Source organism: Macrosteles quadrilineatus, unplaced genomic scaffold (genome assembly GCF_028750875.1).
Source record: "Macrosteles quadrilineatus isolate MER2022 unplaced genomic scaffold, UCM_ALF_1.0 Scaffold_1__1_contigs__length_201487025, whole genome shotgun sequence".
Classification (NCBI taxonomy): domain Eukaryota; kingdom Metazoa; phylum Arthropoda; class Insecta; order Hemiptera; family Cicadellidae; genus Macrosteles; species Macrosteles quadrilineatus.
In genome coordinates, this window is record NW_026542594.1 from 22,089,809 (window position 1) to 22,102,573 (window position 12,765).

Here is a 12,765-nt window from a genome sequence, read left to right on the forward strand (position 1 = left end):
CTCAGTTGTAGGCAGGGGTTTGTCCAATGTGATATAATATGTGCAATTATTTCCTTCTGCACCGTCTCCAGTTCTGGTCATTCGCCAAGAAGTCCACCTTATCATTGTTACAACCCACCTTGGCTAGCAAGGCCGCAGCGTGTTTCCTCCATTACTGTAAGATATGACACCCGATCAAAGCTGGAATATTAATATTGTTCTCCATCAATTATTCTATATGTCAATTGTGAATAACTTGAGTCCGCGCCAAAAATGCCTAAACAATCCTAATCCCATAGTCAAAAATGGTCCCCCTAATATTTACTGGGGCTGCGCCACCACGTACCTCTCTAGTGGAGGTAGGCGGGCTGTATCACTTTTGTTCCGTTTTTTAAAGCTAATTTCTTCATTTTAGAAGTTAGCCTCCGGATTACGTTGAATATATTAAATTGGTGTAAATGCCTGCTCGTAGTGATCCCAATTGTTGCTAGTGTCGCAACTACTTTCGACTTTCTGCAAAGTCATCTTCAGGCGTCAAGGGTGTCAAGAGGGTGGTTACTTTATATGAAGGTCGTCATTACACATAACGTACATAAAAACACGGACACGAACACGGACATTAAAACGTATAAACAGCACATTTAACACGATTAAACGAACAAAACGGTAACTGAAGTAAGGAATGATGTGACACGGACACGACCGGGATGAATGCAGTGTCTAGACCTTGCATCCATCCTGTCGTGTCCGTGTTGCTATTTTGATTCATATTTTGGTTGGGCCTTTTGATTTCTTATTGTTTTGTAGCTTGTGTGTAATTTGTACAAACTAATTGATAAATAATAAACCCTCTGGTTGTTTTATGTTGGAATATTATTCCCCTTCCGATAGATGTCACATACTCATAAAAACGATAAAATATAACCAAATACTGCTAAGGATCTTCCAATATAAAACACAAAACAGTCATCAAGTTAATCATAGAGCAAACAAAATTGCAGGATTGACTTTGAATACATTTTACTTGATGCACAAAACAACGAAAATATCAATTTTTTTATATATTGCAAACCCCTAATATTTAGACATTATTCCAAAGTATGTTCTATATTGACATGACCTGCACACGCAAGTCTCGTACAACCGCAAGACAAGTGCGGTGTAAGGTTTGGACCGAAGCCGTCAATCAGGTCGACCTCGCTTACAGCTGATGGTTGCTGCAGGCAGTAACGTATGATTTATACCCTTCGATTACCACCTTAACAAACTTTATCCATTACAGACAGATTGTGATACTATATTGGTCAACCACCGTAGTTTATATACTTGCCAATTTTAATGTGCTTGGTTTAAGTCTTTTTGTGTTGTGGTTAGTATTCGAGGTCAAATGTCAGCTTTATTCGAAAAATCCGGGCTTCAAAGGAATTACTTTATAATATGGAAACAATTGGAACTACAACTTAACAATGGAAACTACTACAACTTAACACTACACGTTTTGCTCAACCCGTTAAGCTTAACACATTTTTACGAAGCATGACTTTTGTATTAGGCTATCCCACGGATATTAGAAAAGAACTGGTATGGATCATAACATTGATCATGCATTGATGATGTGGTGGCATACTTAATGACCTGACGAAGTTCTAAGGAACGAAACTAGTTGTGATACCAACAACTGTGGTTTGATAAGGTAGCTTAAATTTTTATTTGATCAGGATCATAATCATTAAGACGTAACTGGCCCGTAAATAAACATATTTGTATTAATTGTTCAAATGGAAATGTCAAAACACTTCCAAATTAGCTTTTACCTAAGATTTTTCCATAAGATACGGGCCAGCGACGTCATTTGTTTACGTTTATGAACTTACCGTTTCTGTTCTTATATACGACTTTTCCAATCTTATCCTCGTCGGAACTCCTTCAAGACTAGCTAGCAGAGAGACTGTTTCAATAAATTAAGACAAAGGAAGATTTTATAAATGACTAGCAGAGTACCCGTCCTTCGTACGGGGTTGGCATATAAGTATCAAATGCTTATAGCAGCTATGAGTGAGGACATGGTTTAAGAAATTTCGGTTCTTTTTGAAGTTCGTTCGCTACGCTCACTCACCTTTAGGTTGGAGCTCGTTCGCTGCGCTCACTTTCCTTCAGGTTAGCTCGTTCGCTACGCTCACTTGCCTTCAGGTTAGCTCGTTCGCTACGCTCACTCGCCTCCAGGTTGAAGTTCGTTCGCTACGCTCACTCACCTTTTGGTTGCAAATTAGCTGTTGTCATAAATGTAAAAGAAATAATGCTAGTGCTGCACCCTGTTGGTAATCCTTGTAACTTTAATGCTATTGAAAATCATAGAACAGAACCAACTTGTTTAATTGAAACAGCTGTTAAGATTCATTAATTCCATTTCTCATAAGGTTAACATGGGAACCTTTGCTCCAGAGCCACTGGGGCGGAGCCCGGAAGGATTTTTGGGATAAAAATATGCCTATATGTTAATCGGGAATATGAGCTATCATCATGCCGAATTTCAGCCCGATCCGACCAGTAGTTTTCGCGTTTACTTTTCCCATACACACAGACACCACCTCTTTTTTATAATAGTATAGATAAGAGCTTAAAATTAACTGAGCTACGATATAGTGAAAACTGAATAGATACTAACACCAGTATTTTGTTTTAATATGCAACTTTTGAGAGCATATAAATTATTAAAAACTGGACTCCTGCCCACTAATATATAAATACTTCCAATTTTTATTTTATTTTCGTTGTTTCACGATTTTCTGTAAAAAAAAAAAAAAACTATAGCCCTTTTTATCCCTTTCGTAAAATATACATATTTTCTTTGCTCTCACTGGGACAATTAATATTTATGTGGATGAGATATTACAAAAAGAATTCGAAAATACTAACAATTGTTTAGGATGGCGATTTTGTCAAAACAGTTATATTATAACAAGCCATGTGAATAAATCAAACAAACCATTAGTGGATGCAATCGTTTTGTGGCAATACTGCATCCAGATCAGTTCAATCAGCTGATAGGACGACATTCTGGAGGGAACATTTAACATTGGCGGGAGAACACTCGTTGAAATGTTGATACGTCGCGGAATTCAGTATTACAGTTCTTACAACTGATACTTCCTTGTGACGCTGACATTTCAGTAAACGGCCATTTTAGCAACAATCCTACAAATGTGATCAGACAAATGATACAAGATTGGTTTACTGGTTTTTCATGTGGTGTTTGGAGTTTCTTAAGTTTCTAAGAAACACTTCTATGGTGTGTATACTGTAGTTACTTGTTTTGATTTGAGTTTTATGGTGCGAATAGGGAATTGTCACTCGCTTATTTTACAATGGTTTCTTCACTATTCATAGCGTACTTAGAAACACACTGACTTGTTTCTTCAATTCAAATAATGTGTTTAATTTCTACTTTTTAAACAGCAGTTCTGAAAAATCAATCACAAAACTTCAATCTTGTTGGATATAACGACAAAAATACTCATTAAAACAGTGAACTCCCTGGTTATGTTACCTAAAGCACTGTGTCTAAGGATAAGAAGAGGCTATCTATCGAATGGTCAAGTTTGTCTAAGGATGGTATTATTGGTATTAGTAAATATTTCATTAGGGAATGAGCTATGACCGTAGGTCTCATGGTAAGACCTAGACCCAGGGCCGATTTGCTTTTACATTTCGATGACCCCAGTAAAATATCATATATATATATATATGATATTATCTTGTTTTTTTTTTAGACCAAAAACAAGATAACTGAAGTAAAAATGATCCGATTTTGATGACGTTTGGTACAGACGTAAATTTGAACAAGTTCGCGAAACAGCTGGATCGGAATATACAGTAATGAGGTTTTATGGAGTAAAAATTGGGGTTTCCCATTTTTCTATAAAATTTTCTTTTTATTTCCAAACTATTTTTTAGAACTTAAAAAAACAATTTAGTATGGGGAGGTAATATTTTATGCCTAACGGTTACGGACAAATTTCCAAAAAGTGTAAATTAAAATCTCATAAGTTATTCTTATAGAAAATAAATCAACTGTTTTAGTTTACTTATTTATGGCAATAGTTTAAACAAATTTGGTAATTTCGTTTATTTCATACTAAACTATCAACATTTAAATAGAAAAATACACCTAATTATCTTCCCTGTAACAGCAAAGTACTCATTAAAATTAATATAATTTGAATAGAGATAAATCTGACAATTTTAAGGGAATATTTTTGTGGAAATCCAGCCAGGTAACTGGAAATTTACATAGTCTGCAGGTTTAATGCGGCAATACTATTTAGTTAAATAAGTTTTGCCTAAAACAGTTCATTTCTTCCAAAAGCCATGGGTTATTGGTGGCAATGTTCACCGTTCAGTTGCTGCTACAGATTTTTAATTTAGTATTCCATTGAACGTAGTGAAATAATGTTTTTTCAGTCTAAATGTTTTACAAAATTGATGTATTCTCGGGCTGAATTGATTTTTTACATTTTGTTTTTAAACATACAGTCATATCGATCACGCCTCTCCAATGTTCGGATCCAGATCTTGCACGTTTCCCACTTCAGTCCTCGCTATACACGTTTAATTAGGAACATGACCGGTTCACTGGAAGTTGCACAAGGTTGACAACCGGTTGATGACTCAAGCAATTGTCTGGCCAGAAGTCTTCTTTATTACTCATCTACAAAGTTAGCCCAATTAAGCTATATCTGGGTTAGCGGTTTGCTCTTTAATGAGTACAGAGAGAAATTTTAATTGGGCGGAAAACACGGGTGACCTTTTATGGCTGATAAGTGAATTCAGTGAAACAGATTATCGACCAAACTTATTGCATTCTTCATGTTAGTGTGTGAAGCTGTAGTTAGGCGCAAGACATCGCTACCTTGGTTTAAAGTTTTTTAAGCTCCCGAATCACCAAAAATTGGCGTTTATTGGTGCTTTGATGCTTTAGACAATAAATATATTCGTTTGATTACTATGATACAAACTCCATTCACATAAATAAATTGTACTATTCGTCAACACTTTGTTTCATACTTTTTAATGAAAATGACAGTTTTGTATAAAGATTTACACCTAAAAGGTCTATGATGTGAAAAGTGGAACAAATAAACGCAAATGTGAAATTACAAAATTGTATCTTACATAATCCATTTACAGTATGTAACTAAAGCTATCTTTACACTGGGGAAGACAAAAGTAAAATAGGCCAGATGCATAATCTAGATGTGCGGAACCACACCAGATGCCCATGTAAATATCAAACGAAGCCATCTTAAACATTTGTCCTACAGCAAAATTGATTACCTAGAGTCTATAAGTTATGGGTTCTACCGTATTCTAAAAAATATAAAATCCTGTCATGAACTTAGATTAAAAAACTATGTAAAACTATATAAGGAATTAGTATCTATATTAGTCATCTTGCTTTGTATTGAGGGTATGGCACTAGTGATAAACTATAGTTAATTGAAAATATATGTGGCCTGTGTCAATAGTTTTGGAATCTATAAAAGGTAACGGAATTGATTTGCATGAGCCTTCTAGCCTAACTATTTATTTAAAGCAAGTTACTGCTGCTTTATCTGATGTGGAGTCATAGTAATCAGTTTTAATAATTTCTTATGCATATATTCTTGGTTGGAGAAATATCCCTCGTCATCCACCTGTAATATGAAATGTTATAATTACTGTATCGTTATTGGAAGGCACGTTTATTTGGTACACAAGTCACTGCCACAGGCTAGAAGCAGTATTCACACAGGGTGTAGTGCTTTAGTGGTTATTACCAAGAATAAATTAGTAAAATAATCTTTTGGTATTCGTTGTAACGCTGTAATCCTTGCCTATAGACTCGGGTTCAACGGTGTTTAATTGTATGATAATGCCACGATCCAACTAATCAGGTTTAAGCAGTAGGTTTATGTTGAAAAAATTGAATAAGTCTCTTAAACAAACATAAGTTTCTCTGTATTGAAAAAACCCCTCTACTTAAAGACTCATGACATTAATAATAGCGTTAACATAATATTTCCAAACTAAGACAATCAAATGCACGGGACGTCAAGAGACAACCACAGGTAAGCTTATTCTCAAATGTGCCTCTTACTCTAAAGACAAAATTGCACAACAAATTTATCTGTCCCATCTTAGTTACGATCAGATCAACCTTGTCATCCAGGAAGGTGTAAGTCCCGGAAGGGGAAAATCGTTTGACAACACAAAAGACCCGAGGACAGGCACCAATCTGAGGCTTCGACGACAAAATGGACTTTAAATGGAGCAACGTGCGTGCTGCAATGTGGGACACCGGCTAAACGGCCCAGCACGGTTGCCTCATATGTTAAATTGGTAGATTTATGTAATGTTTGCAACTACTTGTTCTGTAAACAGTTTAAGTTTAAAATACCTGTAAATATAATAATAACCAAACTGGTGTTAGGTAAGGCGTGATACATTTATGTAGAGACAATTTTAATATTTTATAACCTTGCATGCAAAACGTTGAGTTGACGAGTCACTTGAGTCGAGCTTTTGGTCACCCAAGTACGGATACACTTTGGGTCCAATGTCTAAAAAACTTTAATGGCTAGCAAATAATTAAATAGTTAAATGATAATTTATACTTATTTAGTTGGTATATAATAAGCTAGTTGTATGTTGTTCAAAACAATCGTCACGCTTAAGATGACGGATTCTGTAAGTACAATTGGATCAGCTTCAACACATCGTAGTAGAGATGTACGAGTTTTAATCACTTGTACAGTATAATGGTTCCAATATCTAATTACAATATAACTTAACAACTACTCCCACGACACAATTGATTAAATCCACACTATTATAGTGTTTTAAAACATTAAACCATACCTGATGTATACAGTGTGTAAATTAAGTATCGAAACAAATCTGTATTTTTTAATCGAATTTGTATAGAAATATTCTGTTTGTTGCATTGGTTGTTAACAAAGGTTCCGCAATTTTTTACATAAAAAATTGTTTAACCCCCCCTAACAGGGTAGGGGGTAAGGGGTTACTTATTTTTTCTAAATATCAACCCCTGTTTAGTAGCCCCTTATTTTAAAGGGTTTGTCAAAAGAAACACAATGACGCAAACCCGAGGTGAATATCTCACCCTTAGCCGAATTGGCGGGAATTCCAAAATAAGCGCTTTTTCACATTAAAATCAAATTTTGAATTACCTACCATTTAGGCTAGGGGTGACATATCTACCTCAGTTTTTCATCTTTGTATTTATTTTGGAAAACCCTTTAAAATGAGTGAGGGGTCACTAAATAGGGGTTGTTATTTTAAAAAAGAAGTCACCTCCTACCCTGTCAGGGGAATTTAACAATTTTTTAATGTAAAAATTGCGGAACCTTTGTTAACAATCAATGCCACAAACAGAATATTTCTATCTATTTCGGTTTATAAAATACAGATTTGTTTCAATACTTAATTTACACACTGTATAAAAGCCAAGCCCAATATCAAATTTCTCCGGTGTCCAAATTTACACAATCCCACGCATAACATTGAGTTACAACACTTTTTAACCACCAACTTCTCCGCAATAAATATAAACTGAAGAGGTTTTCAGTGTAACCGTCCGGTACAAGTTGTGGTTGTGTTGTATGATGGGGCGAAAGTAGCAAGTCCCAGACCGGACACAACAGTTACTGTGTATGTCGACGACTAACGCCTGTGTAATGGTACAAGAGTGGCAAGTGAGGAAAGCTGAAACCTGAAACGTTAAACTACGTAATAGATAGTGTTATGCAAGTGCTTTAGATAATCATGGTTCCTTACTTACGAATTATCCTTTTAGCCTATAAACAACTGTTAAAGTTATCCGTGCATTGAAGCTTAACATCTCCATAGGACAGAGGCATGTGCCTACACTATGTTTGCGTACTCTAGTGTAACTAACTAGCTGTAAAGAACTACTTAACAGATCGTCTTTGAAGAATTCAGGAAGATGAACTGTGTTTTGTTTGTTTAGCTAGGACCATTTATTACAAACTCAATAATAAACCAATTAATTGCAAAAAACAAGGTCCCGTTTAGTTCCTGACGTTAAAGGAAGGAAGTTGTTTATAGATACCATGGGTTACCGAAATAACAATAACGTAAGGAACATATATTCAATAACATATTTAAGATAAATTACAGTTTTCCTTTACAAAATAATATTATTAAGTTTATTGTAAGTGATAATGACTAAAAATCTTCCAAATTCTACAATGTCAAGTACTTACATAGTGATTCAAACGTTTGCAGGACAAAGTTCTGAAAAACACAATTTGAAGCTAAAAACGTACACACATTAGTGCTACCCTGATTGAAAACTACAAAAAAATTGTTTGCTTTGTTTGGATTATATCTTTTAACAAACTAGTAAAAAAAAGTATTCATAAAACTAGATATTCACGCTTTTCATCATTACTTTATACTATACAGGGTGTTTCGAGACTATCTCCCGAAACTCCGTGGTCATATTCCTTAGATCAAAACAAACCAAAAATGTCATGTGCCCTATCTCGCTTTGTTTTCCGTCTGTCGGTGTGTATGTATTTTTTACATAACTTCCCATATCTTTGGAACCGCTTGAGGTACCAACTTCAAACTAGGTACGTGTATGATGACTAATAGGAACTATTCTTTTGCAAGGCATCAAGTTTCTACTTTATATAATTTCAAAATGGCGGCCATTTTAATTTTTTAAAGCTCGATAACTAAAAAACCATACGATTTATAAAAAGGTTACAAATGACAAAACGTATGGAAATTTAATTCCCTTTAAATAAATTTACAATTTGTATAGTATCATAACACAAATAAGGGGAGAAAATGGTTCATGCTTCGTGGTTTTACTATGTTTTATATATCTATATAAAAGGTATATTAAAATCTCAAAATGCTTACTCCTGTTTCCCTTTCCCTCAAGGTGTGGTACGACTACTTCAGGTTTCCACATCCGGTTGTCGCAGAAAGTGTGAGTTGCCGGGAAGATGCTGCCCCCCCCCCGCCCGCGGCAGACAGTTGTTCGTGTGTTCGTCTGTCTGTGCAGCGCGCTCAGTGTCAGTTTGTGTGTGCACGCGTTCGGTGCGCAACGTGCGTTATTGTGGATATAACATCACTCGGGTGAGTTAACAATTTTCTTTCACAAAGAATAATCAAATGTTGGTTTATTTGAATGTTATTAATGGATTGGTATTAATGGTGTTAAAAATGGTACATAGAAAAATACATCAAGTAAAAATTGTATAATTACTATCACTTTAATATAAAAACATAAATATAAAGTATTCAGGAGCAATGCAGGTACACTGTATTTGAATTTGTTGCTTTTACATCATTATGGTTGTATTTATATTTTTAACATATTTAAAATATTAAACAAGTATCACATTTCTGTATACGAGTTGTGTGTATTCAGCTCGTATATCCATATTATCCACTCTTATATTAAATTGTATTTTTTTCTTTAAAATTATGAAACTAGAGTACTAAATTATTTCCATATATGAGAATTTTAAGTGTACAGTAAGTTTAGTATTTACTGGCATACGAGTATACGATTTAAGAAGTGACCTTATTAAAATAAACTTGTGCACATTAACATAATGACCTGTGAAACAATGGTAATGACAATATAGTAGCATACAAAATATAGATACGAAATCCTCCAAATAATTTACAATAGACTGTATTTTTATTTTAAATGGTTTCAATTGCCTTGAGTAATGGAAACTAGAACGCTGTTTGTGTAAACGTTAGGGTAATGAATTCGAGAGGTTAAAATGAAAAGAAATTGTAAATTGGCCTTTTTATTTAACAGATTGAAAACACAAGAATAAAAATAAAACAATTCAAGTAAATATAACTATGCCTAAACTAATTTATTTTACCGTGTATTCGTTACTGTATTGTTCATATTAAATCGATGCGCCAAATTTTGGACTATTTCTTATTAAGTTGTTTCATTTATACTTTTACTGGACTTTAAATTAAACAATGTTTTTTAATAAACTAAATAAATATAAAAGCAATATTTCAGTATTTCAATTTTGTATTCATTGACAGTGTGAATAAAAATAAACGGTTTTTCAAAATCATACAGAGCACCCACTCCACTCTTGGAAATGTGGCTTAATTGCATAGATTTACATTTAATTTACAGTTAAAATTTGTACTTGTAAATATTCGAATCCAATACTACAACTTTTTTAAGTCTCACTTTTAAAAGTCATATTATTAATTTTGAAATGCATTTATTTCATACTATACAGGGTTAGTAAAAAGTCTGGAGACCCCCCCTTAATCTTTTAACGGCCCATACTAAAAAAACTAAACTCGGCACAACTTTATGGCATGTTATGAAGTACTTTTTGGGCATAACTGCCACTTGGTGTATATCCCCAAAATGGGGGATTTTGGGGGAAACTCAAAAATTTCAAATGGTAAGACCCATCGAGTGACCCCTCATTTTGGAGGCCCTAGTAAAAGAAAAAAAACAACGCAAACTAGAGGTATCTATCTCAATCCAATAAAACATGGCAGCCAATTGAAATTCTCAGAAGTGAAATTTAACTTACAGCTTTTTAAGTCTGGAGACCCCCTGTAAATTTTGTAACGGCTCACACTAGATAAATTAAGCTCTCCACACATTAATGGTATGTTATTAAGTACTTTTTGGGCATAACCACCACTTTGTGTATTTCCCCAAAATGGGGGATTTTAGGGGAAACTCAAAATTATACAATGTTAAGCACCATCGAGTGACCCCTCATTTTGAGGGCCGTGATAAAATAAAACTAACAACGCAAACTAGAGGTCTCTATCTTAACCCAGTAAAATATTGCAGTCAATTAAAATCTTTAGAATTCAGAATTGATTTACAATTAAAAATCTAAGGAATTCAATTGACTGCCATATTTTACTGGGTTAAGATAGAGACCTCTAGTTTGCGTTGTTGGTTTTTTTTTACCAGGACCTTTAAAATGAGGGGTCACTCAATGGGTCTTACAATTTGAAATTTTTGATTTTCCCCCAAAATCCCCCATTTTGGGGATATACACCAAGCGGCGGTTATGCCCAAAAAGTACTTCATAACATGCCATAAAGTTGTGCCGAGTTTAGTTTTTCTAGTATGGGCCGTTAAAAAATTAACAGGGGGTCTCCAGACTTTTTACTAACCCTGTATATACAATAATATGCGATACAGTATGCTAATTAATTTTGTTAAGGGTTTGTGTATCTGAAAAAAGAGCTCATCAAAAGAAACAAAACTTTATAGGGATGTTGTTTTACAGTTTTATCATAAATAATACCATCAAAATCTCGATGACCATATTGCCGATTGATTTAACACACACCCTCGCAGATATACCGCCTGTCCAGTCTATTTCCTCGGTGCTGTTGTGTTTTTTTGTGCCATTTCGCTAGGTTTTACACTATTGCATAAGATAAGAGCGATTTAAAACTGTTTATTCTTTAGTAGTCGTAGTTTATTCTTTTGTATTGTTGCAAAAGAATAAAACGCACGCCATGAAATTTACCCGGAAAAACTGTAAGAGTACAATATATAGTTGACACCAGCACACTCAAGCATCCCACAAAAACTTCAGACTTTACAAAAGGATGAGAAGCCAAAGTCAATTATATTGCGAAGACATTGAAATGATTGATCATTTCATAACTTTCTCAATCCAATGTACCACAAATAGCTTCCTTGTCAATTATGGAAACGATAAGGAAAGTGAAATCAGTGTTTACCAACATATGGACATGTGACCACGTGATTGGCTTCTCAGGAAATCCGCTTGGAATATCCCGACGAAAGTGGATTCTCAATGAGTGACTGAGTCGAGAACTTTCGTTGCTGACGAAACTGTTGTAAATAGACTTCGGTGGTTGTCCGCACGATCGTGAGATTTTCAGGTGGATTTTCAGCCTCGATGAAGGTGTAGAACTACTAAAATTACATGAACTAATGTAACTGCTTTTTACTACGCCACGCCAGTAGTATTACATGAAAATGGGGCAACCAATGCGTCAAGGAAAATGGTCCAAACTCGCGATATTTTATATACCATCTATAGAACTAGTCACTCAACCTCCCCCCCCCCTAATTGACTTAATATTTTGTTACTGCATTAGTTTATTACATAGGTATACTCAAAATATTAATATAAGTAATTATTTAGTGATTGACTCGATTAACTATTATTGGATGAACTATCGTCACAGCAATCGCGCAGTTTTGTGTTACTACATAATTATGTTGCAGATCATCTGTAATGATTCTGTATGATTTCATACGAAAAAGGATAGCAACAGCATTGACTACAAACTATGTTTAATTGTAATAAATAATGGGCTAAGTAAAAGTCATAGATAAAGAGTTTCTTATTTTTCTTCTTGTCAGCATTTATTTTCTGGTTCGTAAAAATCCCATAAGAAAATTAAAATTTTATGAATGCAGTAGGTAAACAATCCGCACTAACTGGGTATAGCAGTTTTATTTAGAAATTTAATTGCACTTTTTTACGTTATCTTATAACCGACTTTAAACTTCGGAATATAAAATCAAATAACCCAAAAACAGTCTCTATGTTTGACGTACATCCTTCGACTTTTGAGGGAAAATAATTATATCTCAGGTTCACCATTGTTAACTTCCTAAACAGCTGACTGTGTATTTACAAAGATGATGTAAACCACAAAAATATAGGCTACCTTCATGAGTTTCATCTC

At 34.5% G+C, this 12,765-nt stretch overlaps 1 protein-coding gene across 1 annotated transcript in view; it reads left to right on the forward strand.

Annotated features, from left to right (window-relative positions):
- The first annotated feature begins 9,096 nt into the window (after positions 1-9,096).
- The window catches only part of LOC129004964 (uncharacterized), a 71,327-nt gene continuing 67,658 nt past the window's right edge, over positions 9,097-12,765 (forward strand). The window contains exon 1 of the mRNA XM_054433696.1: positions 9,097-9,150. The gene's annotated coding sequence lies outside the window, so the exon portion shown is untranslated. The remainder of the gene's footprint in view (positions 9,151-12,765) is intronic.